General features: G+C 35.0%; 1 protein-coding gene across 2 annotated transcripts in view; it reads right to left on the reverse strand.

The window, feature by feature from the left end:
* GRB14 (growth factor receptor bound protein 14) overlaps positions 1-27,596 on the reverse strand; it is a 115,488-nt gene that overhangs the window by 69,211 nt on the left and 18,681 nt on the right. The gene's annotated exons all lie outside the window — the stretch shown is intronic.

A 27,596-nucleotide genomic window follows, 5' to 3' on the forward strand; every position in this document is an offset into this window, starting at 1 on the left:
AAAAGAATAAATATATAAAGATAAAATATAAGAAAACTTTTTGTAATAAAATACCTATTGAAAGGTCATCTAGTTCCCCAGAGAAACTCATTTTGACAGTCAAGAGTAAGACATCCTAGTAAAGTCATTAGACTTCAAATTTAAAAAAAAATATTTTCGATATTAAGGCAAAAAAGCTCTAGTAGCTTGTAACTAGAAGGGGAGGAGAATCAGTCTCTGTTGTGGTATTTCTCCCCAACAACAGGTTTCAGGAGACCTCTTCTAGTTACTCCACTGAATGGAAAAATGCCCATGAAACCCTTGGGAAAAGAAAATATATATGAAATTTTTAAATCCAGCCAAACTCATTAATTATAAAGGCAACAGACAATGTTCAAAAGTTTTGATCATATGCAAACACACAAAATCTTATTCCCATGGGATCTTCTTCAGGAATTTACTAAAAAGATTAAACTACAGTCATTCAAGAGATGGTTGGAAAAATGAGAGTACAAGGACTAGAATAAACACCAAAACTAATTATGGAAATAAATCCCTATATAATTATGTTGCTATAATAAAATATAAGTAATATAAGCCTTAACAATGCAGAAATGATAAAACAAACAAAAAGAAAAGATGAAAGCTGAAGGAGGAAGAACATGGAATATTACTGAGATCAAAACAATATTATTTAACACTGATAAATCACAGGATAATTTAAGTAAGTTATTCTATAATGCTAAAATTATCTTGTAGAAAATGGATTGGAAGAGGAAAAATATTAATTTTATTATTGTTCCTCAGAGGGGATTAATAGATAATGTTTTAAAAAATAATAGGATTTAAGGGTTTTCATACAGTTTTAGTCATAATGACAACAGAAATATAAACCTTTCTAATTAAAAGAACACAAAGCTAAGAAAGCAGAACACTACAATTTTTTTTTCAAAACCCATAAATTTAAAAATATACTATAAAATAATATAACAGAATTAGTAACAAACTTTTATGTTATCTCAGTAAATATCAGAGAGCTAAACTAACCTACTGAAAAGAAACAAACTTGCCATTTGAATCATAAAGCAGATTTTATTCTATTCTGTGCGTAAGAGACCCCTATAACCAAGTCATTCATAAAGTTTGAAAACAAAGGAATGGGGGGTGGGGTGAAAATAGGAAGGAAAGAAGGAGTGAAGGAGGGATGGAGAATGAAAAGAGGAAGAGAGGGAAAGAAGAAAGAAAAGAACACAGTGGTCAATATTTTGCAGGATTGAATTCAGGACAAAAACGCTTTACACAAGAAATAAAGGAAACTTTGTAATGCTGAATGGTGTGATTCAGAATTTAAAAAATACTGATTATGAATATCTAGATAACAGATAATACACATTTGTAAATCATACCTTATAGGAGAGAGGAGAATCAGATAGAAACTCATTATTAATAGACTATTACCAACCTTTTCAAACCATGAAACACAGTAGATTAAAAAGTAAGTAAAAATATGAAAAATATAAATAGGCTGATATAATTAAAATGGATTTAACTATTACATATTGAACTCTAAGGTTAAATCAGAGACTACAACTTCTCTTTAAGAGAGTGGTTTTAAAAAAAATCTTGGTCAAATTGTAGGTCGCAAATAAAATCCCATCATACTGTAATTCATAGCTTTAACCACATATCTACTAATAAACAAGAATAAAAATAAATTCATTAACACCTAAAAATCAGAAAACATCATTAAACTAAAAAGTAAATAGCTAATGAAACAAATTTAGAGGAACAAAAGGAAAAAGTGCCAATATACAAAATAAATAACACCAGAGAAATGAAGAAGCAAATAAAAGAATATTAAAAAAACTATCTATGCCAGTTTTTGCAAATATAACTTGGAAGAAATGGATAATTCTATAGGACAACACAATTTACACAAATTGAATCTAGAAAATAACATCAATTACCACAGAAGAAAGTTGTCAAAGAGCTACTCCTCAAAAAAGTAGCTGAGTCCCAGATGGTTTGTTTTACAGAGAAATTTTATCTAACTTTTAAGGAACAAATAATTTCTATGCTATCCAAACTGTTTTAGAGTAAAGAAAATGTGTATCTATAGCCAAGAAAATCAGAAGAACAAGATCAGTAAGGAGGGTTTTCCATAGCTGATATAATTAATGCATTATAAAACTGTACTCATACAATTTTTAAAAAGAAAGTGACAGATACATGTGTATATACAACAATTGAAATCAACAGAGAAAAGATGAGACACTCAAAAATGGCTAACTATACCCATATGAGTAAATAAAAGATATAAATTCATTACTGTTAAAAAGAAAAGCACAGGCATAAAATGGTATCACTTGTGCTAAAGCCCGTGATACCAAACCTAGACTTAATAGTACCTGACTTAATTGCAGTTTCAACCTTTACAGAAATGTAATCTTAATAAACCAGTCTGAAATTTCTGGTCAATACCAATGAGGTAAGCCCTCTCTATACCACACCCCTCAATAGAAAGAAGAGGTAATCTACATGATAAAAACTTTGCCCTTCCCTTCCCTCTCAAAAGATGATGTCCTGGTTTAAAAATGATACTTTCTTTTCTTTTGCTAGTAACTCTCTGCCACACCCTTCTTCCTATAAAAACCTTCCATTTTGTACAACCCATGGGAAGTCCCTTCTAGATGCTAGATGGGATGTTGCCCAATTCATGATTCCTTTATAAAGAGCTTCAAATTTACTCAATGGAATTTTGTTTTTAACATTACCTAACATGATTCACTAAAATGACTCCAAAATTAGAAAGCTAAGTAGAAATTGCTAAAAATTAACTAATTTGCATACATGTTAGAATAAACAAAGAATGGGTGAATAATCTAGTGGAAAAAACCTTCCTGAGACCTACAAGCCATAAAAAAGAAAAAGGAAAAAATTAACTCACAAATATTTTTAATGTTTATAGTAGAAAACTCCATTCATAAAATTCAAATATAAGGCAGATTGAGAGAAAAGAACTAACCTTCAGAATACATAAAGAGTTCATAAAAATTAACAGAAAAAAATAAATACATCCCCAAAGAAAAAAATGAACAAAGGACAGATATGAACACACAATTCACACACACATATAAACATACCACTGAATATATAAACTGGAAAAGATATTCAATCTCACTAGTAATAAGAGAAGTGCACATTAAAATAAGGCATTTTCACTACTGGACAAAAAATTAAAAGACTGATAATGACAAGTGCTGGCACAAGTGTTAGGAAGGCAGCGGTACTCTCAGATACTGATGAAAGTAGAATAAATGAGAATAGACTTTGGAAGGACATTTGGCAGCATCTATAAAAATCTTGAGAAGCCAGGTCCTTTGATATAGCTACTCCTTTCCTCGTTGCATACACTCAGACTAATTAGCAAAAAATATTTAGAAAGGCATCTGGAAGAATGTTCACTGTATCACTATTTACAAGAGAAAAAAAGTTGAAAACAATTGATATATTGAAAATGGTTACAGATTAACTATGGAATGTTAGGCAGCAACTGATAGAGCTAAGGTATGGATTAACAAAACAAGGTTGCCAAACATACTGTTGAACTTTTTTAAATTACAAAACAGTAATTTAATGTGAGTTCATTTGTGTAAAAACAAACAAAATACCTATACTTTTATAGATACACAAAAGTATAGGTAACCCCATAGAACACCTAGCAGAATCTGTAACAAATTTTTAATAATCTTGATCTCTAAAGAGGAACATGAGATTGAAGAGAGATGTGATCACGAAGTGCTTATTTCAATGTATTTATTTTTATAACTTTTATAATTCATTCAGTATTCATAGAAATAAAATTTAAGCACTATAAAATTGCTCAAGTTAGAGGTCAAGTATTTAATAAAAGTAGAGTGCCATGAGCTCTGACTGCTCAATATTGACAACAGTTCCTTAAGAATTCTTACTGTATTCTTCACTTCTGAGCAATTATCTCTGGTATTAGCATGTAATGCATTCTATGATACATTATCCATTTCTTTAAAATATATTATATTTAAGAAGTCCACATTACTTATACAAAAAAGCAAATATTTGATTTGTCTATGAAGTTATCTTGTGTAACTTCGTACCTAGAAATCCTTTCTAAACGCCTCTGATCAAACGGTCGTTCAGAACACCCTCAACCTCCATCTACAGAAAAGTAATAAACACCGTGTGTTGACAGCTTTGTATCCATGAGCCCACCAGGTTCCCAGCAGACTCTTATTAACTATTAGCTAAATTCAGGCGTGCTGTAGTTGTTAGATTGGTATTTTCCTTTGTGGATCTCCTATCTGTGCACCTCCTCTCAAGCGAGTGAAATATATTCCATTTTAAAGAGGAAATAGGAAACATCAGCCACAAAATATTTCCACTGTCAGACAAACAAATCACCCATACCTTGCAAGCATTCTACCTTCCTTCTTTCCAAGTAAATTAAAAAATGTTCTCTTTCTTCTAGAGCCTTTCCCTCCAACTATGAGTTGACCCCCAAAATGTCCGAGTCCTAATCCCCAGAAGCTATGAACGTGTTACCATACATGGTAAAAAAGACTTTGCAGATGTGATTAAGTTAAGGATCTTGCTAAAGAAAAAGATTATCCCGAATTACCGAGGTGGCCCCAAGGAATTCACAAGGGTCCTTATAAGAAGGAGGCAGGAGAAGGCAATCTGTCAACAAAAGCAAAGAGAGAGATAAGGAGATGTAAAAACAGAAGCAGGGTCAGAGTGAAGAGAGTCCAAGAGCCAAGGAATGCAGGCAGCCTTAGAAGCTAGCAAATGAAAGGAAATGGGACCTGCAGAAGCAATATGGCCCTGCTGACACCTTCCTTTTAGCTCAGTGAACTAATTTCAGATTACTGAAATCATAAGGTAAAAATGCATATTGTTTTAAGCAAGTAAACTTGTTGCGATCTGTTACAGACACGATAGGAAACTCATACATCCCTCTTTCAGTCCCAGCTTCTTAGCCAAACTTTATGATCTCTTCTCTCTCGGATAGTCAACATGTTAACAACCAAATTCCTCTCTCTGGCTTTTAAGCCCCTACATTTAAAAACAAAAGATACTAAAATGCCCCACACACACACCGCCCCAGCTAAAATATCTATTTTTTTCTCTGTTACCAACAAACTTCTTCAAATATATTCTAAGGCCTCTACTCTAAAGGTCTTAACCCAACTCTTTCACCAAAGATCTCCCTGAAGCTAAGTAAAATGGACATTTTTCGTCCTTCTATTTGTTCTTCAGCATTATGTTGACATTCTTGGCCAGCCTCTCTCTGTTGACCAAAGGGCCAGCTATTCAGACCAAAGACTTAGCACCTTACAGGCAGATGCACACAAACATAAATCTCCTTCTCAGATATCTCTGTGAAGCAACAGACTCATATATTTAGTTGGCTAATATCCCCATTTGGATGACATGAGAGCACCTTAAACTGGAAAAGTCCAAATAAATTAATGACGTCAACATCTCTCATCCAAACCTGGTCCTTTTCTAGTGTTTTTAGCTCAGGGAATGGCACCACCATCCATCCAGTTACAGAAACCACAAATTTGGGAGTAATAGTTTATATACCCCAATTTTTCACACCCTATATACATCATAGCACCAAGTCCTGGTAATTTTGCTTCCTAAATATCTCTCAAATTAATCTATTTATTTACATCTCTTATAGACAATTTGAGGAATGAAGTGGAAGCTTCAGACACCCATGACCACACACCTCCTCTTCCACACTGGAATAGCTGATAGGAAAACACAGAACATTGTGTGCTAATACATTCTCCCTCTTCACGGTTTTATAGTGACTTTTTGCCTGAGTTCCTCTAGACAAATCTTGGTATGCCCCTTTTCCTGTTTATGTCAGTTACTCCGAGCCCAGGACTCCCAGGTCCTCAGGCCCCAGACTCTCTGCTTAGGATCAGTATATCACCTCCTCTTACCTCGTCACCCACACTTCCCCAACTACTTATAATACTATACCTCTGGAGCTCACAGTTAATCATGAACAAAATCCCATAAAATTCAACCTCTTAACTTCCCCTTCATTCTAACTGATTATCACTCCATCCCGATTTTCACAGAGGATCACTGGTCCCCATATGGCCCTCTTACATTATTATGGCTCTAATGTCTCCCCCACTTCTCATGGCCCTGGACCTAGAGACGGGCAGAGGTTCTTTTTACTCCTCATTAGTGTTTTTAGGTAGGTCTCCCTTCCTCTTAACTAAGTTTGCTTAGCTTTACATCTTTTATCATTAAACAGTATCACCCACTATTCTTCCTTGTAGCAGTCATCTTTGGTCATCTAAGCTACTCTCAAGAAAGGACAGAAGTAATCAATCTAATCAGAGGACAGCATGAATACTCTCAAGAAGAAGATGACTTTATCCAGAACTTAGTCAAGTTTTCATACACAATGTCCAACATTTGATTTAAACAACTTAACTGACATACAAAGAAACACGGTCGGGAAGGGGCGAGGGATGAAGGTAGAACAAACCATCTAGAAAAAGATCTAGATATTGGAGTTATCGAATATGAACTTCAAAATAATTTTAACAAATGTGTTCAAGAAAATAGATGATAAAATGGAGAATTCACAAAAGATGTCAAATCTATAAAAAAGAATGGATATCCTAGAACTGAAAAGTACAATAGTGAATTTAAAAACTCAAAACCTGGCCTAACTAGTAGTTTGGGTATAGCCAACGAGATTAGTGAACTGAAATATCTCATTAAGAACATTCAGGCTAACATAAGAAGGCCAAAAAGGAAGGAAAAAAGTGTATAAGGAACAAAGATCATAAGGGCAGCAGAGAAAGAACTGGGGAAAAAATATTTAAAGAACTTTCTTAATTTGGTCAAGACACTCCAAAACTGAGAAAAGCCATCAAGTCAAATAATTAAGAAGCACTCTACACATGAAGCAGATAAATAAATAAAAATAACTAAGCTCAGCTAAAGACATGAGAAAATCTTAGAAGCAGCCTAAGGGGGTAACATATCTTTGAAAACCATTAAGATTGACAGCTTCTTTCTTAACAGAAACGACAGAAGTCAGAAAACAATGAAAGGACATCTATATAAAATGTTAACAGAAAATAATGACAATTTAGAATTTTATGCCAGTGAAAATATCGTTCAAAATATATTTCCAGACAAAGAAAACTGGAGATAATTTGTTACTAGCAGAACAGCCCTAAAATAAATATTAAAGGAAATTCTTCAAGCAAAAGAAAATTGATTCCAGACTTTTTTTTAAATGGAGAATGCATGGAAAAGGTAAATACATCAGTAATTCAAAATGAATTTTGAGTGAACATATTAATATATTATTAAGTTTAAAATATATTTATATGGGCGGCCGGATGGCTCAGTTGGTTAGAACGTGAGCTCTGAACAACAAGGTTGCCGGTTCAATTCCCACATGGGCCAGTAAACTGTGCCCTCCACAACTACATAGATTGAAGACAACGAGCTGCCACTGAGCTGCCAGAGGGGCGGCCAGATGGCTCAGTTGGTTAGAGCACCAAGCTCTCAGCAACAAAGTTGCTGGTTCGATTCCCACATGGGATGGTGGACTGCGCCCCCTGCAACTAAAGACTGAAACCGGCGACTGGACTTGGAGCTGAGCTGCGCCCTCCACAACTGGACTGAAGGACAACGACTTAAGAGCTGATGGGCCCTGGAGAAACACACTTTCTCCAATATTCACCCCAAAAATTTAAAAACAAAAAAAATATATATATATATATGTGTGTATATATATATACACACACACGTGTATATATATGTGTGTGTGGGGAGATATCTATATATCCACACACATATATCTCGCCTGTTTCCCTAGAAATAAGATCAGGTCTTATATGAAGGTTTGCTCCAAAAGACACATTAGGGCTTATGTTCAGGGGATGTCACCCTGAAAAATCAAGCCAGGGCTTATCTTCCAGTTAGATTTTATTTTTGGGGAAACAGGGTTATATATATATATATATATATATATATATATATATATATATATATATATATATATATATATATTATATATATATTATATATATATTATATATATAATTAAAATATATGACATTAACACAAAGGATAGAGGGCAATAATACAGTTAACTGGTCTGAGTAATGGTTAACAGTATCACTTCAATGAGTCAAGAATGCATGTTACAAAGTCTAGGATAACCACAAAAAGAATAGTAAAATAGTATAAATCCACAACATAATAGAGAAAAACAGTAAAATAATTTTAAAATACTTGATTAGCCCAAAAGAAGGCAAGAAAAAAACATAACATAAAACAGATGGGAGAAACAGTAAAAGGGCATACAATAAACTATTTGAAATCGTAAAATACTGTACTAATTTTTACATCAAAATTGAAATAGTTACTTCATAGATTTTGATTATAAACATTCTGGGTAAGTTCCATTTCGTGGGAGTCTCATTCTTTACTGATGATGGAAATCATACTTGTTTTGTCTTCCTGAGAATCTAATAGGCATTATAGTCAAATTCTATAGTAATACCAAACTTTAGAATGGATTACAATTAATTCAATTTATAAACTACAAAAGGTTTAACTGTATTTCAATTTCCATCATATTTTTATTTTAAATAAGAAAATATTCAGCCCCAAAATGGAAGTTTTATTCTGTCTTTATGAATTGTAACATAGGTAGGCTCTGAGATGAAACAACATTTAAGAAACCATTTTAATACTAACATTATGTTAGATTTAACGTTAATCCTTATTTCCTTAGAGAATATATATGTACTCAATGCCTTCATTTAAAAAGTGAACCCTCAGACTACCACATGTCTGGGTTATATTGAAAGACTCTAAAAATGATCTGTATTTGAACCCCAACTCTACCACTTAATGATGATGTGATCTTAACTAAGTTACTTCTCAGTGCCTCAGTTTCCTTACAGTGATAGTATATGAAAATAATATGTACTATATATATTAGCCGCTAGTATCATTATCATTGTTGTTGTTAATATCATTAGTATTAAGTTGGAAGAATTGAATTTTGTTTCCAAGTCCTCTACCAACTCTCAGAGCATCTATCCTCATTGGCAAAATGAACTATTTGTACAAAATGGCCTTTAAGTATTTTTCCATTTATTTTAAGGAAAAAAAACATTAATGTAAATTTAAAAACACAGTCATGTTCTGAAAGAAACGAACATATGTGTATATTCATCAGAAGGATGACTAGGAATAAGTTCCTATGATTCAAAAGTCCTTTTCAGGAAATGTAAGTACTTTTCTCTTAAACATCATCAATGTTGCAAAAATACACAGGAATGACTTGCCACAAATCAGTGTCACTCTACTGACTAAAGACACAGAGTTCTGGCTGTTCTTCTTGCAAATATTATAAATCACACATAACCAACTCCCATGAAATGTCTTGCCCTACTCCTTCATATCCATCAAGAAACTGCTAATGCCTTTATAAAGGTTACACACTTCCTTACGGGGAATGCTGTCACTTAAAGAGTAAGATCTTTCAGTATCTTCAACTTCATCAGTGGAAAAGAAGTAGAAGACAGAATGCATTTTAAAATAGACCTCAACTCACAGCAGATTTATTACTGTCAATCCCAAGTTAACAAGATGGTTTATTTTCAAACTATTTCCACAGGTAAACAAGTGAAATGGCACAAGAAATTTCATTAAAATGCACACAATATCTTCTGTCACAAGCAGTATTACCTTTTGGTTTTCATATAAACTCCTGAAAAGGACTGAAAGCTGAGTAACTGCGATTTCCCCAATCTGACAGTATCCCTGTGTCATTACCAGTACTTATAGTTACTCATAAATATCAAGAAGTGATCATACAGATAATATAAAAACCTGTAAATCAAAATAGTCAACAAAGCACAATTTTAGTCACCAGTCAGCTCCATTAAAAAAATAAAAACTCCAAACTTACTTATCTCCATGTAAATAAAACATTACAATGCAGCATAACTGAAATGCATCCATTCACTTATTTATTCAACCATATTTAGACCTTAGTAGATCAGTATGAGGTGGACATATGAGTTTGGCATAGTTCCCACCTAACAGCACTTCAATGCCTTATATGTCAGGTGCTATAAGAGATGCACAAATCATGTGCTTTGGGTCACACAGATAAAGAGTTACAGACGTTGATAAAGGCTTTACAAAGGAAGGGGCTGTGGACCTTAAAAAGGAAGGATTTCTCAAGCGTAAAAGGGCAGCAAGGAGAATTCCAGGCATGGAATAGATTCCCAGCATGGAAATGGAATAGTATGAGCTAGATTTGGGAAATAATGTATTTTGATTAAACTGAATGAATAGGTAGATAATAGTGTAATACAAGGTTGGAAAGTTTCACCGGAACCAATCTTTTGCACAACTTGAAAATTAAGTTTAAGAATCTGATATTAATTTTGTGGGCACTCAGGATCCAATGAAACTTTTTAAGCAGTGATGTGACCAGAGCTGTCCTTCTGGGATGATTAATCCAGCAACCATTCATCAGATGAATCCATATGGAAATATTGTTGATCCTACCATTTTCTTTTGTAGACTTCTACCTTATTACAAACTGTTATGTGTCACCTTGTTATTTAACATTCTGTCTGCCATTTCCACATACGGACGCTTTGACTTCTCCTTGTGCTGACCTCTAAATTTGCCGTATAACAGAGGCTACAGTATTCCAAGAAGCTCTCCGAAGTGAGCCAGTGCTACCTTGAGGAAGACCAGAGTCATGTCCAATAACCTTCATGCTAAAAACAGCCCAGACATCACTTTAAGAGCCAGAAGTCTATATTTAGATTCAAGTGCCTTGATCAAAACGATAAGCTTAGAGGAGCAAGGCATCTGAAGGAGAAAGAATAATTACCATATTGGGTACTGACCTCCTGGGGATTATAATTTCCACTTTGTAATAATGCAACTGATGATCAAAGATGTTAGAGGTTAACTTGCTCAAAACCACAATGCTGACATAATGCTTGGCAAAATTTGGACCCAGAAGGAAAAAACAGAAGAGGGAAAATAATGAAACACATAATGTTCTCTTAGCTGAATAAAAGACTGTAGGCTTGAGATTAAATGAGCCTATCAAGTACAGAGCAGGAACAGTAGATGTTTTAAGACAATTTTAAAACATATTTTAGTGAAATATCATAAGCCCAACAAAAAGAGAAAAACTGCAAAGCTTCCAAAGAGAAGCTTAAAACCAATAAACAAATCAAAAAACTCTTACTTACAAATAAACAGGAATCAGAATGGCAACAAAGTTTTTAACTTCAAAACTGGATGCTAAGAGAGAGTGGATTAATATCTTCAAAGGTCTGAGAGTAAAATTATTTTGAACCTGGAATTTTATACCTAGACAAATTATGAAACAAGAGTAAAGGTCAAGTGAAGACATCTTTAAGAATAGAGCTCTTGTCTCTGTTAATTATAAATGAACACCCTATCTGTTTCAGGCATAGTGCTAGGCAGTCATTATTTCAGGTGAACTACTGTGACCAAGACAGGTTTTCTGCATAAAAAAAGTTGTAGTTAGTTATTTTTTTTTTTTTAATTTTAGTTTATTGGAATGCTGTATTCACCAAACACCCTCATCTCCAGTATTTCTGTAGATAGGTATTTTGAATGCTAGAAATGACATAATAATTTTATATTGTCTGTATCTGCCAATTCTCATACCACAGACTAACAAATAACTTTACTGACAATAAAGGAAAGAAAGGAAGGAGGAAGTCAGTCAGGCAGTCAATAAGTTGAAACTCCAATAAATAATTCAAGGCAAAGATATTTACTCACTTTTATTTTCCCTAATCCAGTCTGTTAACCTTACCTATCAGAAACTGACATTCAGGATTATCTTCCAAAGCCAATTTTCATTCTAGATGTCAGGACCAATTGTAAAGAAAACTATACCTGACATAAAAATTTTCTCACAGAAATAAACCACATCAGAGAGGGGATTAAGTGGAATCGCTGTAGGTAACACTAGAAGGTGAGCATGTGAAGGGTCTTTTCTAAGATGGTGTTTGTCATGGCAATTTCTGATATAAAACATCCAGTTCCAAAGAGAGTCCCTGCATTCGTTCAGGACTTCACTCCGTTATTGCAATCCTTCCACATAATCACCAAAACATTTCTTAAGCCAAATGAGATGGTCAACTTCTTGTCAATTGTTAGGAGATAAAAAATCTGTGTTTCTGGTCTTCAGAGTCTCTCTATATAGGTAACAGGATTTAAACCTAGAACAACATTTTAAAAAATATTATACCACATGGGAAAATGCTTTTCTATATTCAAATGATTCATTTAATGATTTTATAAAGATAAGAAAACTACTGACAATGCCCAGCCGAGGGTAGGCAAGAAATGCAGAAATGTTGCCAATGTACCTCATCTTAACAGCAGCATCCTTATGTTCTCTCATTAGACTCTCCTGAGCAGATTGAGTAGAACTACTGAATTAAATAAGGGCCAAAGAATTTCTCTACTCAAATCAACAGACCATCTGGTCTGCTATGCTGTTTCTGCCAGTGGTCACAGCAGAAACTTTGGGAAAGCAAATGTGGACATCATTATAAACTTGTATGTAGGTGGAGAGAGAAAACTACTAACTGTAATTGTGGAAGAATATGCATTTTTGGACCGCAAGTTCAAATATTTATGAGGTGTGAGCATGTGATAACGATATATTGATTTAACAAATACACCAGAACATACGGATACAGCAAATGAGTGAAACCTTCAAAAGTGACTGTCTCAGAAGTTATTCAGGTAGATTTCATCATGTGCCGCTTCATTACAAATTGTTTAAAATAAACCTTTATTTTTATTTTTAGCCATCTTTATCCATTTAACAGTTTATTAACAAGAGACCGTTATTTTCTGGCATAAATGGGGAAGGGGTGCAGGCTATTTTAGGTAACATGGTTCTAAAGTCAGTATGGCAGTTTTGAATATTCAGCTTGCTACAGGGAAAGCTACTGTGAGAAAAAAAGATAGTTTCTATGTAAACCTCCCAGGCACCTTTATTAAAATTCCCAATTCAGATAAATAATTCCAAAAATTTCTGTTAGATAACATTCATAGAAAGGCACATATTAGCTGTTTTGATGAGGTAGAATCACAGCTTTTTTACACATTTAATGTACACATCACAGTACACAGAGGTCTCTTCTGGACCCAATGTGCACATTTATAGACATTTTATAGGAGCTGGAAGAGAATACTGTATTCAACTGTTATTCATAGGGATTTATATTTACTGTGTTTTTGCTTTCATGATGTTGTCATACTAGGACGTTTATAGTTCAAATTACAACTATAATAATACCTTGGCCTTGGAAAAAAATACTATCCTAGTAAAAAATATTCTAGTTCGCAGTTCCACAAAAACATACCACAGAAAAAGTTTTAGACTTCATCCTTATTCTAACAACGTTCCTCTTTACAAGCAATTTTTATATTCTTACTAAGGAATACGAAAGTGTTCAAGTCAAGCAAGAAATGCTGAGCCTCATTAATGTCTTCATCTATTTCCTACTTTGAATGCTCTCGTGTCATTCTCCAGAATTGGCTCTAAACGTTTTGCTCTTTCTCAAAATCAGATAGTTGCAAGGAATTAAGATCAGTCACCAATGGGAATATTTGTTAAAAGATTGTTATCAATCTGTAAAAACAAGTCAGTTGTCCCAAAACTGCTGAGTAGTAACACCATCACTAGAATCGATGCCATCTTCCAGTGACATCTGGAATGAGACTGCACTCATTCCAATGTATCAATTCTGGAATGAAATAAATACATTGCATGACCTTAAGCCACACCCAAATGAAGCTAAATTCAATAGCTTCATGGAAGTGGGGGGAAAGTAACAAAACTATTATTTAGATTACAATCTAGTGAAAACGGACATTTAATTTATGCTTTATATACAGCCCATAGCACCCTGACACGGGATGCATCCTACAAGACTAAATATGTCTCATCTACAGCATTGTTTCATCTAAACCTACGACTGAAAATACTTTGATAGTGCTTTATAGAAGTAGTTTCACTTTTTTTTTTAATTTTGTAAATGAGACACGATCGTATTCTTCATTACATGAAAATATTAACTCCATTATGTTGCTATTGTAATATTCTATTAAGATCAGTCATGATGATCTGATCTGTTCTAATGGTGATCAGCTCAACGGTGATTGATCTAATCCACATTTGCAAAACTGCCACTTGATTTATTTTTCAAACAGTTATGTCACATGTGTAATAACATGGTAGTACTTGGCTGTAATCCTAATCAGGATTATGCAGTTCATTAACCCAGTAAAATTATTTGGCCTAAAGAATTTCCATCAGCTCTAAGAAAATGCTTTCAGTTCTAGTATTAAATTGATTGGAATAATACACAGAAATTTCTGTGTATTTCCCTGAGAGTTCTCCAAACCAGCAGTCAATGAGATAATTTTGCACTTAAAAATAACCTTCCACGTCAGTCTTCTAGGTTACAATGTAGAGTTTCTAAGAGTAGGGATGGAAAAAGAGTACACAACAGGGAGATTACACTAGCATTTGCTTCTATTGTCAGCATCTCACAGAGGTGGCCTCCAGCCCAGTCCATTAAGAGGTTTTGATCAAAATATGCAGTGAAAGTATCTACTGATTAACAAAAGTCTTAGGATGTTTCAAGACATATATATATATATATATATATATATATATATATATATATATATATATATATATATATATATCATCGTTTCCTCCTTCTCCTTCCCTCCTCTTCCCCCCACATCAACATCACCTTAAGCAGAGACTGGGCCTAGGGTGTCTTAATAGTACTTACGTTCTTCAATAAAAGAGGGAAAGGGGAATGCTATTCTGCAGAGGCCCAAATGGGTCCTGCAGAACCATCCTGTAATTTTGCTAATTCTCAGAGAACTAGAGGACTGATATAGGAAGACCTGGTAACCTTCAGTCCTCGGGGTTGTTGGTCTGGAGGCCAGAGGTTTCCAGAGGACTCAGGGCAGTTTATTTCCCTATCTTAAGTCCCACTAATTACATTCCCACAGAAACTATTTCCTGATTCTATTGCCATCTCCAAAGCAGTATCTATTGTTCTCGGCAGGTGGGTGGACACACTTGGTAGGTTTGGTCCAGATCCTCCGCTTCCTAGACTACTGATCTCAGTGAGGCTTTTGGGACCCAACTCTGAACAAGCCAGCTCTGACTTCAAGGTCCTGCCTCATGGGCACCGCCAGGCTGAGATCCAAGCAGGTGGCTGGCACCAGCCACTGGGCACAGTATGTTCATGCAGCTTAGTCTGCACAGTCTGACACTTGTGTGCATGGCAACCTACTAACAATCTCAGTAATTAAAGGAAGAGTGGGACCTGCATCTAGTGACACTGTACAAAGATCATCAGAACACCCTGCTTCCCCTCTGCTTGAGAAAGGATTATGGCCAAGTCCTGGCAAGTAATTCATTTGGGTTGGTTTCTACATTTGTAGAACAAATCATTAACAGGGCCCCTTCCTGCTAAAAGCTTATGATTCTAGAGCAAATACAGTATTTGATCAAAAAAATTTTAATTATGTATAGATGCATTAAAAAGGCAGAAAAGATGAGGTAACCAAGACATCAACAGGAGTATTTCTAAGCAATGGGATTGGGCTTTTTTTTGTTTTTGTTAAGTGGTTTTAGTTTCATCCTTTGTATATAGTTCCTAGTTTTCCATAACATTTAACAGTTAAAATAAATTATTTAAATTTAGTATCAATTTTAAATTAAAAATACAAAATAAAATTATATAATAAAGTCCCAAATAAAGACTGATGTTAAAAATCAGGCAAGATTTTTCCAAATCACCCAACTTTTTTTTGCATTGTTGTATGCTGCTTTACACATCTCATTTAAACATCCACAAAGCCTGATGGAACTCTTTATTCAGCATCATTAACTAAATTCCAACCAGCGAAGTCTTTGAGTAGTCGTTTTTGTAGAACGTTAAAATAGATGCCTGGAAAATAATTTCGTTAAAGTCATCATCCTCATTGTGAGTCACTGAATGCATAGTTATTGCTGAATACACATGTATACGCCAAAAGTCACAGAAATCCTTAAAAAATCTCGTCTATCGAAACTTTTCAAGATATATACAGATATGTATTGTCTTTCAGAAGTGGAAAAACTTTCTGAGGCAAACTTTGCTATTAACCACAGATATTTTGGGAAGCATACAGTAAAACCAACTTTCTTCTCTTTGTTTACTTTGTATGTGCTTTGTATGGAGTGAAGCGCTATATATACTAAGTAAACTATTTTTCCACATGTAGAAATACTCCTCAGTTTCTGAAAGTTGGCCTACATACCCACCTCTAATTTTCGTACTTCCTTCCAGATGCTTCTCTCATTGCATCTCAGCTCTGCCTGTATGCACCTGCCATTTTGATCTGCTATTCCCCAATCTTTTGCATTTCCCCATGATAAGCCTTGAGTTTCACAAATATGTGGTTGCAACCGTACAAACAACAATCCCAAATTATAAATTAATACAAATCAATTTATGTTATACACTAGTTTACACCTTTATAGTGCTTTCATGTAAAGATTTCCAGAGAAACAAGCCAAAAGTAAGTAGAGCATGCCTATAAATAAATATATTTATAGTTATCAATATTTGCATAAATAAATACAGGGAAATGGGTAAGACGTTAATAAAAGTGGATCCCTGTGGGAATTGGGGGAGACATCAATGGATTTAAGAACGGGAGCAAGACGTTTCGAATTAATTTTAATGTATTTTTATATTGTCAACTACATGTATGCTACACCTACTCAGAAGAATTTAAAAATTGAATGGATAAATGTGCTTTAAATGGACTTAAAGTTTTAAGAGTAATGCATTTTCTCCTCCTTTTCAAATTCCCTCAAATAAGAACAATAAACAAAAAACACTAACTCCAGCTACAAAAAAACTGGTAAATAGATTTAACCATGAACTTTAATATATGGAAACATAAAATAGCAGGAAGAATGGTAGATGACTTAGGAGAAAGACGTGAGGTCAAACCTGAGGGCAAAAGCAAGGAGCAGCAAACCAGTATGTCCAGCAAATGCCTGAAATGTTCAGAAACTAGAAATATAAGTCATATAGAGAGGAGGTGTTGTTACTAGATATATTTTTTACAAAGTCATGGCCTGAAAATCTGTATAAAGGGTCTTTACACTCCCAAGTCCCCACCATGCAGAGTCAGGCCACTACTTCTACCACCGAGGTAGGAAAGTTATAGGCAGTTAGGGACAGGACCGCAGACAGTCTCAAAATGAGATGGAAAAATCGTAGGCAGTCAGGGACATGCAGCGGAGGGCCTCAAGGCCAAAGAGAACAGTAACTAACAGAGAAGAAATGTACAAAAGGGAACTAGGCGGGAGGGGCTACCGCATCAGACTGCAGTCAGCCAAGATACCAGCCCAGGTGCAGAAAGGGGAGGCGGGGGAACCCAACCAGCTCCTGGTAAACAACTTAAAGATTATGGATCCAAGGACATATAGTCTCCGGCTCAGTTTAGCCTACAGAATATTCCGTTCAGATCACCCCTCTCTTCGGAGAGCTGTACTCTTGCACTTTTAGCTTTTTCAATAAAACTGTATACTGCTTCAATTGACCTCTCCGGGTCCGCATTCTCATTCTTCGAGTGCGCGAGGCCACGAACTCGGGGCACCAGACATCAGTATCCTATATCACCACCACTCTGAGAAGATACAGTCTAAAGAGAAATGGTGTTGGAGAGGGTCCAGGACCAGAGGAGGCTGGGCATGAAAATCTATATCCCACTCAAGAGGATACCCACTCTCCAAGCACTCTGTCCTCACCTAGCTCCCACATACTAGCCACCAGGCATATATCTCCAAGTAAAATGTTAAAGGATCCCCGTCCAGATGAAGTAAATAGCTTCAGATAAAAGACCTATATGGTCTTAAAGCTTGAATCCTCAGTAAGCTTGATTGATACTGGCCCTATCATGAAATCTACTAGCCAACAAACAGATCTTTTAATAACCAGTTTATGGTCTCATTATAAATAAAAATGGGCCGTGAAAAGCCAACGGACATTTAATGAATATCTCATCACAGAAAAAAGGGAGAATAACAAATAAACAGAGAAAAGAATTAGGTATAACAAATGGGACAGAAGATAACTTCAAAGAAGGCATAAATAATATCCTGAAAAAGATGGCAGAAATAGCATCCATATACTATAAAAATAAAAAAGAAATATTTAGAAATAAGAAAATAGTTCTCAGACATTAAACATATAATTACTGAAACGAAATGATTATTCCAAAATGGAAACATAAATTAAGAAAATCACTCAAAAAGTTGAACAAAAAGACAAAAAAGAATGAAAGGAAAGAAATGATTAAAAATTAGATCAATTTAATAGGCTCAACATCTGACTTATACAATTCTAAAATAGAGAAAACACAGGGTAGGAATATACAGAAATAATGCGGAAAAAATTCAGAAGAGGAGGAATAATAATAATAATCTTCAGAGTAAAAGATTTACAAAGTATTCTACACAATAAATTTGTTTTTAAGAAATCCCACATCAAGGCACATCATCATGCAATTATAGAACATCAGTGAGGAAGAGACAATTCTAAACTTCCAGATAGGAACAAGCACGTCACAAAGAACAGAAATTATCAATGAACTAGAATTCTCAATAACAATCTACAAATACAAAAGAGAAAGAGAGAGAGACAGAGAGACAGAGAGAGAGAGAGACAGAGATAGAGAGGTCTTTAAAAGAGTAAAAATGACTAGAATTCTATATTCAACAAAACTAATACTGAATTGTAAGCCTAATTACAAAAACATTTAGGACCTGTAGGCTCAAAAATATTACTCCTCCCTCCACCAGCTATGTACACTATCACAAAAATAGGGAAAAGAATCACGAGACTCAGGAAATAGGGAATCCAATCAAGGTAAAAGAAAACAGGAATTCTCAGAATAAAGGCAAAGCAATGTCTCAAACTCACAAAAGCTCTGTGGCAATCCTAGAGAGTACCCTTTCCAGACAAGAACAGGATAAAAACAGGAGAACAGAAAGTTCCAAGAAGGCTGCGTGGGTGGGGAAGCAACAAACTACCTGCACAGTTGACTACTCAGAAGGCCTGCTGAGAGTCTTTTCCCAGCTTCTTGGGAGGGGTAAATACATTTGGTCATAAGATTACAGAATAGGAAGCAAATTTTAAAAAACGATGCAATTATTAATTTCAGGAAAAACAAAAGGTTCTCACAATAAAATAAATGTCATCATAATATACTATGTAGCAGTGAATGGTATTTACATAGTCATATTAAGGTGATTACCAAAAAAATGTGATGTGATCATGTTGTCAGTAGGGAAGAGTGGCAAAGAGATGCTGCCAAAGAACTAAAAATGTTCAGCTGCCGTAATAGGAAGTTCATAGATACCAATTAAAGTACCATGTGTTCATAGTCTATCAAATAAAAAAATCTATCTTGTGTTGACTCACAAGACCACAGTTTATATATACTGATTAAAAAGTACTATATTACATAACAGAGAAAAAGGACTAAATCCTTTGTCAGAATTTGCCCCTGGGTTAGAATGACAAAACAGTCTTTGTTTTGTTTTCATAAGACTTTATGACTTTTTAAGCTATATGCATATATTATTTTGACACAAAAATAACTTCATGTGTCCACATGACTAATTTCTTATTTAATCTTCAAGACACCATAGGATTTAAATGGGATGGTATTATCATCTCTGTATTACTGATGAGGAAACTTGCAGTATGTCTGCTAACTTCTGTAAAACTAGGTATTAGAGCCACAGGCAGAACCAACTTCCTTGCCTCTTACTCCAGGATGTTGTTTATTGTATTTTTTCTTGTCAAGTATAGATGTTTCATGTAATTATTTATCAGGGACTTTCAAATAATCTCATTACCTACCACAGGTGCAGGAGAATTTTGGACTCACTCATAATTTGACAATATCCTAGACATTAGCTGAAGTAGCCATATCTAAGGGCAGAAAGAAGCAATCAATTTCTTTTTACATTTCTTCATTAGGTGATCCTACAGCTATACATTTTTTACCATAAATATTTTGTACACATTTTAACTTATCTACTACATATTATCCTGTCAACTTTTATAACAAAAAGAAATTTACAAAAGTAAAATCAGGGTTTAGAGAAGGAAAAAGAGGAGAATACCCCTACTGTGTTCAAAGTAGACTCACACTAAATCTCAAAATCCATTTCTGCCAGGCTCAGCCAAAGGTTCTTCATAAAAAAACGCTTTTTAATCCTCAAATGCCAAATTATAATATCAGATGATTAATAGGCCCATGTTTGTTTCATTCACCAGAGCCAACTCAGTATCTATAATACAGGGAACAAAATACATATTTACTAAATAAATCAACGAAAGAATAAAACAAGCCCAGATGATCAAATAAGTTGAGAACATACAAAAGGTTTTATAATAAATCAATGTGAATGTAGTCAAGTGGGCATTTTCAGTTTGATAAGCCTACTCATTCTTTCATTCAATAAACATTTTTTTAAACCTTACTGTGCCAAGGGCTATGTACTAAGGATTCATGGATGATTAAAACATAATCTCTAATCCCAAGAGGCTGATTGTCTAGTGGTTGAAAGAGACAGATACAAAAACCATAAAGGCACAGATGGTACAAATACTATGGACACAAATGCATAGGATACAGTGAGATACAAGAACAATGTGACCCATTTTTCTTGAGGATAATAGGACATGCCCTTTAGGAAAGGCCTGACAAGCTACACCTGGAGGGGAAAGTAAAATGAGGAAGGAGATGAGAGAGCAGGCAAGGGGAAGGTTGTCAGAAGTGAGATCACAGGACTCCTTGTAAGCAAGCAATAGTAAAGAGCTTAGACTATTCTATAGGCAGTGGAGAGTCGTTCAAGAATTAACAGAAGAGGGCTGGCCTGGTGGCTCAGGCGGTTAGAGCTCTGTGCTCCTAACCGCCTGAAGGCTGCCAGTTCGATTCCCACATGGGCCAGTGGGCTCCCAACCACAAGGTTGCCAGTTCAATTCCTCGAGTCCCGCAAGGGATGGTGGGCTCTGCCCCCTGCAACTAAGATTGAACATGGCACTTTGAGCTGAGCTGCCTCCCGGATCGCTCAGTTGTTGGTTGGAGTATGTCCTCTCAACCACAAGGTTGCCGGTTCGACTCCCACAAGGGATGGTGGGCTGTGCCCCCTGCAACTAGCAACGGCAACTGGACCTAGAGCTGAGCTGCGCCCTCCACAACTAAGACTGAAAGAACAACTTGAAGCTGAACAGAACCCTCCACAACTAAGATTGAAAGGACAACAACTTGACTTGGAGAAAAGTCCTGAAAGTGCACACTGTTCCCCAATAAAGTCCTGTTCCCCTTCCCCAATAAAATCTTTAAAAAAAAAAAAAAGAATTAACAGAAGAAATGTCATGTTCCGATTTAGGTTTTTAGAGAGAGTACTCTAAAACTCACAGAAAAAGAAGAGAAAGGTATGATCGGGGACAGCAGTTGATGGCATTTCAAAGCCTCCTGCAATAGTGCAGAATAAGAAGATCATGAGTCTAATTAGAATATACTTAGTGGACAATGTAAACAAAAGCTGCATTCCATATTTGCTACCTACATATCAACTTCCAACCTGGAATATACTGTAAGTATTCTACTCCATGCATGATTACAAATAAATTTTTCCTAAACATAAGTGATTAAACAGTGATAGAAGGAACACAATAACAGTTGCTTTTTATAAAATCTATGACATTAATAGGTCAAGTTTTAGTAAAGCAAATAGTGTTTCCATCTTTTGAAATACTGAGTTTCTAAAGAATTTGCGACCAATTGGATATCTGAAGAATCCTGAACCCTCACAGAAGAAGGTACTTATACCCAAGTCATTAAAATGCCAGTTTTCTTGAAAAAAAAAAAAAGACTAAGAATTACCAAGATCCGTAATAAAAGTTTCCTTACATATTTTAAGTTTTTCTTAAAAATTTCTCTTTAGGATTCTCTCATAGCTGTTTTTGATTACTTGAGGAATTATTTAAAGTGCATTTGGCCTAAGAAGATAAAAATAGCAAATAGTTTTGAATAGTAAGAGCAAAAAACTGATAAATACACAAAGATAAACATTTTGTAGAATAATATGTTCTTCAACTTGGGACTTCTTCGCATCTTATTTTTACAGTTCAAATCAGGCTCAAGGAAACTTCAAACAAAAATTACCTTGAACTTTTTAGCATAACTTTTGTGTCATCCTTGAGGAAAGCTGAAACTGTCACAGTGCAGATAATTATGTGTGAGTAAAGAACTATAGTTCACTTATCATCAAAAAACCATCCGAAAAAAAAATATTTCTTACATCTAGTTTTTAATCCTTGAAGTAACCTACAAAACCTTAATTTACTTAATCTTACTCTAAGGAATAAAAATAATGTCAGATATTCCCTTTATAACTAGTGAATTACCACACATCTATGCCTTTACACAGCTCCATTGTTTGATGGCATCATAACAACAGTCAAGCAGTATCACCAGAACATCAGTGAGAGTGTAAAATAAAGGTAAAAGAGAAACCCAAGGGCAAAAATTGACTTTAAAATTTCACACACTTGCATTGAACACACAGGCTAGAAATGTGGGAAATACGCAAGTATTCACAGGATTTTAAAAATAATAATCTTTGGTGAATTTCACCCTCTTTCTAGCACAGTTATATAATCATAGAGAGAGCTCATAATTGTGACCTTTACTCTTTACTCATTTACACAATTAATAAGTATTTCAAAATTATGTAAAAACGGATTATAGAGAAAAATTAGATGTACTCCCTCCTATCAAGGGCTTACAATCTAGTGGAAATGTCTATAATTTGTCTTAGTTATAGAAACAGTCAAGGTGCCACTCACCTTCCCTAAATCTAAAAATAAACTGAAGGATCTAATTAACTATACCAACTAACAGTTCCCAAGGCATAAAAGAAATTAGGTTGATTTTAAAAGAAATAAGACAATGGGTGAAGAGGACAGACGGGTGGAAGGAAGGAAGGAAAAAAGGGAGGGAGGGGAGAGAGAAGAGGGAAAAGGGAAAAAGAGAGAAGAACTCCGAAAAGAAAAGGAAAAACCAAAAAAAAAAATTTAAATTACTGTCATCTTTAGAAATAGGAAAGTGTAGAAAAATAGAAAGACTTAATCCTGTTGTCTACTGAGTTTAAGAACTGATGCCTTGAAAGAAGGAAGCTATTGGGAAAGATGGAAAGGAAAGCAAGTACACCAATGTCTTAAGATACTTAAAAGAAAGAGGGGAGGGAAAGCACCAGGGGAGCTGGACTAAGAAATTTAACAATAGGAAGTCCAGAACCATGCTGTTGCTCCCTTTCTCTTCCTCATCACCAAGTAGAGCACACTGTCCAACTACATGGAGCCCTCACAACCTTCTCTCTTTCATCTTTAGTCTAAGGAGGCATCTGCTACCAGCTGGTGCTAAGAGTAAGGTAAAGAGCCCACAACCACAGCTCATAGGAAGAGTAGAACCCAGTTCCTCTGCAAAAGTCAAATAAAGGAAGAGGTTGGACAGATGAGTGCAAAAATACCAAGCTGGAATTTGGAAAGCATTTTCCCATGGATTATGGGAAAATACAGTGGTTATTTAAAGCACTACACAGTAGGCATGTTATATGTTAAATTGAATTTTGAATATCATTGTTTCTACAGGAAAATGCATTCAAAGTTTCCAAATTTACCAAAGAATTTTTGGAATACAAATGACATAAATGTTGAGATTGACTATATAAAAAATGAGCATTCATTATTGGTGTACATGTTTATTTTTCTAGTATTACTTAATATATTTGAATATTAAGTGAAACACACATTTATACTAGAATGCAACTTTTTATAATAGTAGTTAAATAGTACAAAATGGTTGGGCCGCGCATTTCAACAAACACTTTTTTGGGGTCCTTTTTGAGGTTGCAAAAGTTCTTTCTGTCATGGTATTAGTTCCATGTCTTTATTTACCAGTTGTAAAGTGCAACATTAATGATCTTATACAGTCCCCCAGAGGCAAGGGTAACAAAGGCAGATTAGAGTTCTGACTGTGACAGTAACTGTCTAGATGACCTTGAAGTGAGTATGTCACTTCATCTCTCTGGAATGCAGTGTTTCCCTATAAAAGGGAGTAGTTAAATAAGATTTTTTTCAAGGTTCCTTCTAGTTGCCACCATCTATTCTTGTGTCAGGTACTTTGCCTGTGTTCTGGTTATTCTACTGCTGCCTAACACATTGCCCCGAAACACAGTGACTTAAAACAGCTTCCCTTTTATCGTATCTCATGATTTCGTGGATCAGGAGGGCAGGACTTGGCTAAGCAAGTCTTCAGTTCTACATGTGTCAATGAAAGTCACAAGGTATTCAGCTGGTGGATGGGCTGGTCTGAAGGATGGAAGATTGCCTCACTCTCATGTCTAGCATCTTGGTAAGAATGGCTGAAAAGCAGGGCTGAATGGAAACCATCAATCAGAGAGCCTATGCATGGCCTCTCCTGCATGGTGGTCTCAGTATAGTAAGACAGGGCTCAGATAAGAAAGCTCAGGTTTCCCAAAGAGAGTACTCCAAGAAACAGGATACGGAAGCTGCCAGTCTCTCAAAGCCTGGGACCAGAAACTGTCACAGTGTCATTTCCACTGTATTGTATCAGTCAAATAATCAGAACCCTCCAAGATCCTACAGGATGAGTCATAGATTCCAATCTATTGCCATCCTGCATCCACCATATTCTGCATCTAGAAACTGACACCAGTGGTGACACTCATAACTCTTTCTGTCCAATATTTCATAGTCAAAACTAAAGAGATAAAAAAGGGAACAGTCCCAGCCTTCAAAAATGGTCACAATTTGACAAAAAGAATGGCAAAAGAGGCATTCCTTTCCTGCTCAACCTAACTCAAGTTGATTTATTCTATTGTTACTAACAGAGCATTTATTGATAAAAGCATGTATGGAAAAACACGACATTAAAAACAAATGCCACATATCATGTTATAAACAAAGTATATGTGCACTAAGTATGGGAAAGAGAAGAAAGTTTTAGGATGTGGGAATTATTTCCAATTTTTTAATGATATAACCTGGTCTGAATTAAATATATCTTCAATTCTTAGGCAAAACATTATACGACTTTATTAAACAAATAACCTGCAGGACATATCTGTCAATTCTAGTTTTATAGTAAACTAACCTTTTAGCATGTCAGACTCTAACAACTAAAAACAAAAACCCGACCTATAAAAGTTGGTAGCTAGAACCATTGTTCATAGTGTAATATGAAGATGTGAATAGAAACCAGAATTATTTAAATAAACAATCACAATACTTTTCTTCAAAATTATCTTATAAAAACTACGAATCACATGGTCCTTTTTTAAATGAATCATTTATTCCAACAAATGATTCTCCTCTCATAGTGTAAATTAAATGAATTAACAATGCAATCTAGAATAATTCATACTAACACAATCAGGTCTCAGATTCTTTCGGTCATTTAAAACATACCCCCTCTGCTGTCTGTACTTGGAACTAAGCACAGACAAAAACGTATCTCAACAGCGCCCCCCTGTGTGATCTACTTCAAGAACCATTTTGGCCGTCATGGAGCCCTGACAATTCCCATTGCCATGGAGGGTCTCTATTAAACAATACAATTTATTTTTAAAGGTAATGCAATTTAAACTTCAAGCAAAAGCTAATCAGGTTTGAGACGAAGCAAAAATATTTAGAAAAGTTTTATCCTTTAGAAAAAATATTATAGAACCACAAATGTATATAAAGCATGTGATGTACTAGTAACACGTCCTGCGAAAACGAAGGTAGATTGCCCAATTCTTCCTCTGTGAGGAAAATGGTGTCCTTTCAACTCCTGTTTCAATCAGATTATACCATGGCTTCCTCAAAAGTGGTCTATAGACAACCTGTATCAGAATCATAAGAATCTCCTGTCAGGTGCTCCTTAAAAGTTCTAATAACTCAGCCCCACTCCAGACCTATGGAAATAGACTCCCCAGGGATGAGGCCCAGGAATCTGTACTTATACCAAATATACTAGGTCTGTGACATGCCCACTGAGTGTTGAGAATTGCCACACTAAAGCATTATAAATAAAACAAGTTTTCAAAGATGGAAGGGTAATTATACTGATAAGTGAAGGATTCTAACTTCTTTTTTAAAAATGGAATTTAATTCGATCTCTAAATATTTGAATCATTTTTGATTCCATGCTTTAAAAGCCAGTACTCTCCGCACTGATATTTATAGCCTCATAATTATTCTAATGATGGGTGTAGCACTTGCTAATGGTGACCTTGTAGTGGTATGACAGTTCAACTACAAAATCTCAACTATTTCTGAAGTGACCTGGGTTCTGTCTCAGGGGGAAAAAAGGTTGAAAAAATACATTCCTCTTCACTTCTTCTAGTTTGTCAATTGTTCCCTAGGCCACAGAGCAGGATTTTTACTAACTTAAATATTAATTACATCCCAGGCAGGGGTCTGTCAATGAAAATTAATTCAACACCCCACAGCACAACTACGTCAGAATACATTCTGATTTGAAAATGATCCAATTTGCCTGGTAGTTTCTGAAAAAGCATTCAAAATCCTACAAATTAAAATAATAATAATAGGATTTCTGACACTTCCTCAAATATTAAAAAAAGGGTTTTTTAGTTTTCTGAAAGCAATATACCAATACCATAGGAAAAACACTTCAGGTAGAGGGAGATCAAAATATATTAAGGTTGGGTGTCATGTGCAGTTTTAAAAAACAACTTTTTTTATTATTGTCACAACCCATGTTTCGCTATATAAAAATCTGCAATACTGAAAGCACAAAGGAGATATTTTGCATGTCGTTTTTAAAAAGAATGCCACGTATTGATTCTGTGTAAGGTATTCAGGGCTAGAACTAACATCTGAAAATCTGGGTTCAAGTCCTGGCTCTGTCATGCACTACTGTAGAATTTAACCCCTGATCTTTGGCCCTATCGCCTTCCATCTGTAAAATTGAGATAAAGCTACCTCATATACTTTCTACAGTCAGGTAGTAACATATTTGAAAGTGTCTTGAAAACCATACATCACTAATACAAAGGCAGGATATATGCACCCATAGAAACCAACATGAGAAAAGAAGCCGCAGTGCTTTACAGCCACAAAGACCTCCGCAATCCACGATATAGTCTTCATATTTTTGAAGAATCATTCTTCCTAAAGAAGTAAAAGCACTTTTATATTTAAATTTTGTATGATTACTATTACATATATACATATTTATTATATATATGTAACATATATGGAGAGAGACAGAAATAGAGAGAGAGAATGCACACGCGCATGCTAGAATTAAACTAATCAAGTCCAAGCCAATGCTGAGTGAAAGAAACTTTGGATAAG

The sequence above is a fragment of the Rhinolophus sinicus genome, chromosome 17 (assembly GCF_057876585.1).
Source record: "Rhinolophus sinicus isolate RSI-liver-muscle chromosome 17, RSI-T2T, whole genome shotgun sequence".
In the NCBI taxonomy this organism is placed as follows: domain Eukaryota; kingdom Metazoa; phylum Chordata; class Mammalia; order Chiroptera; family Rhinolophidae; genus Rhinolophus; species Rhinolophus sinicus.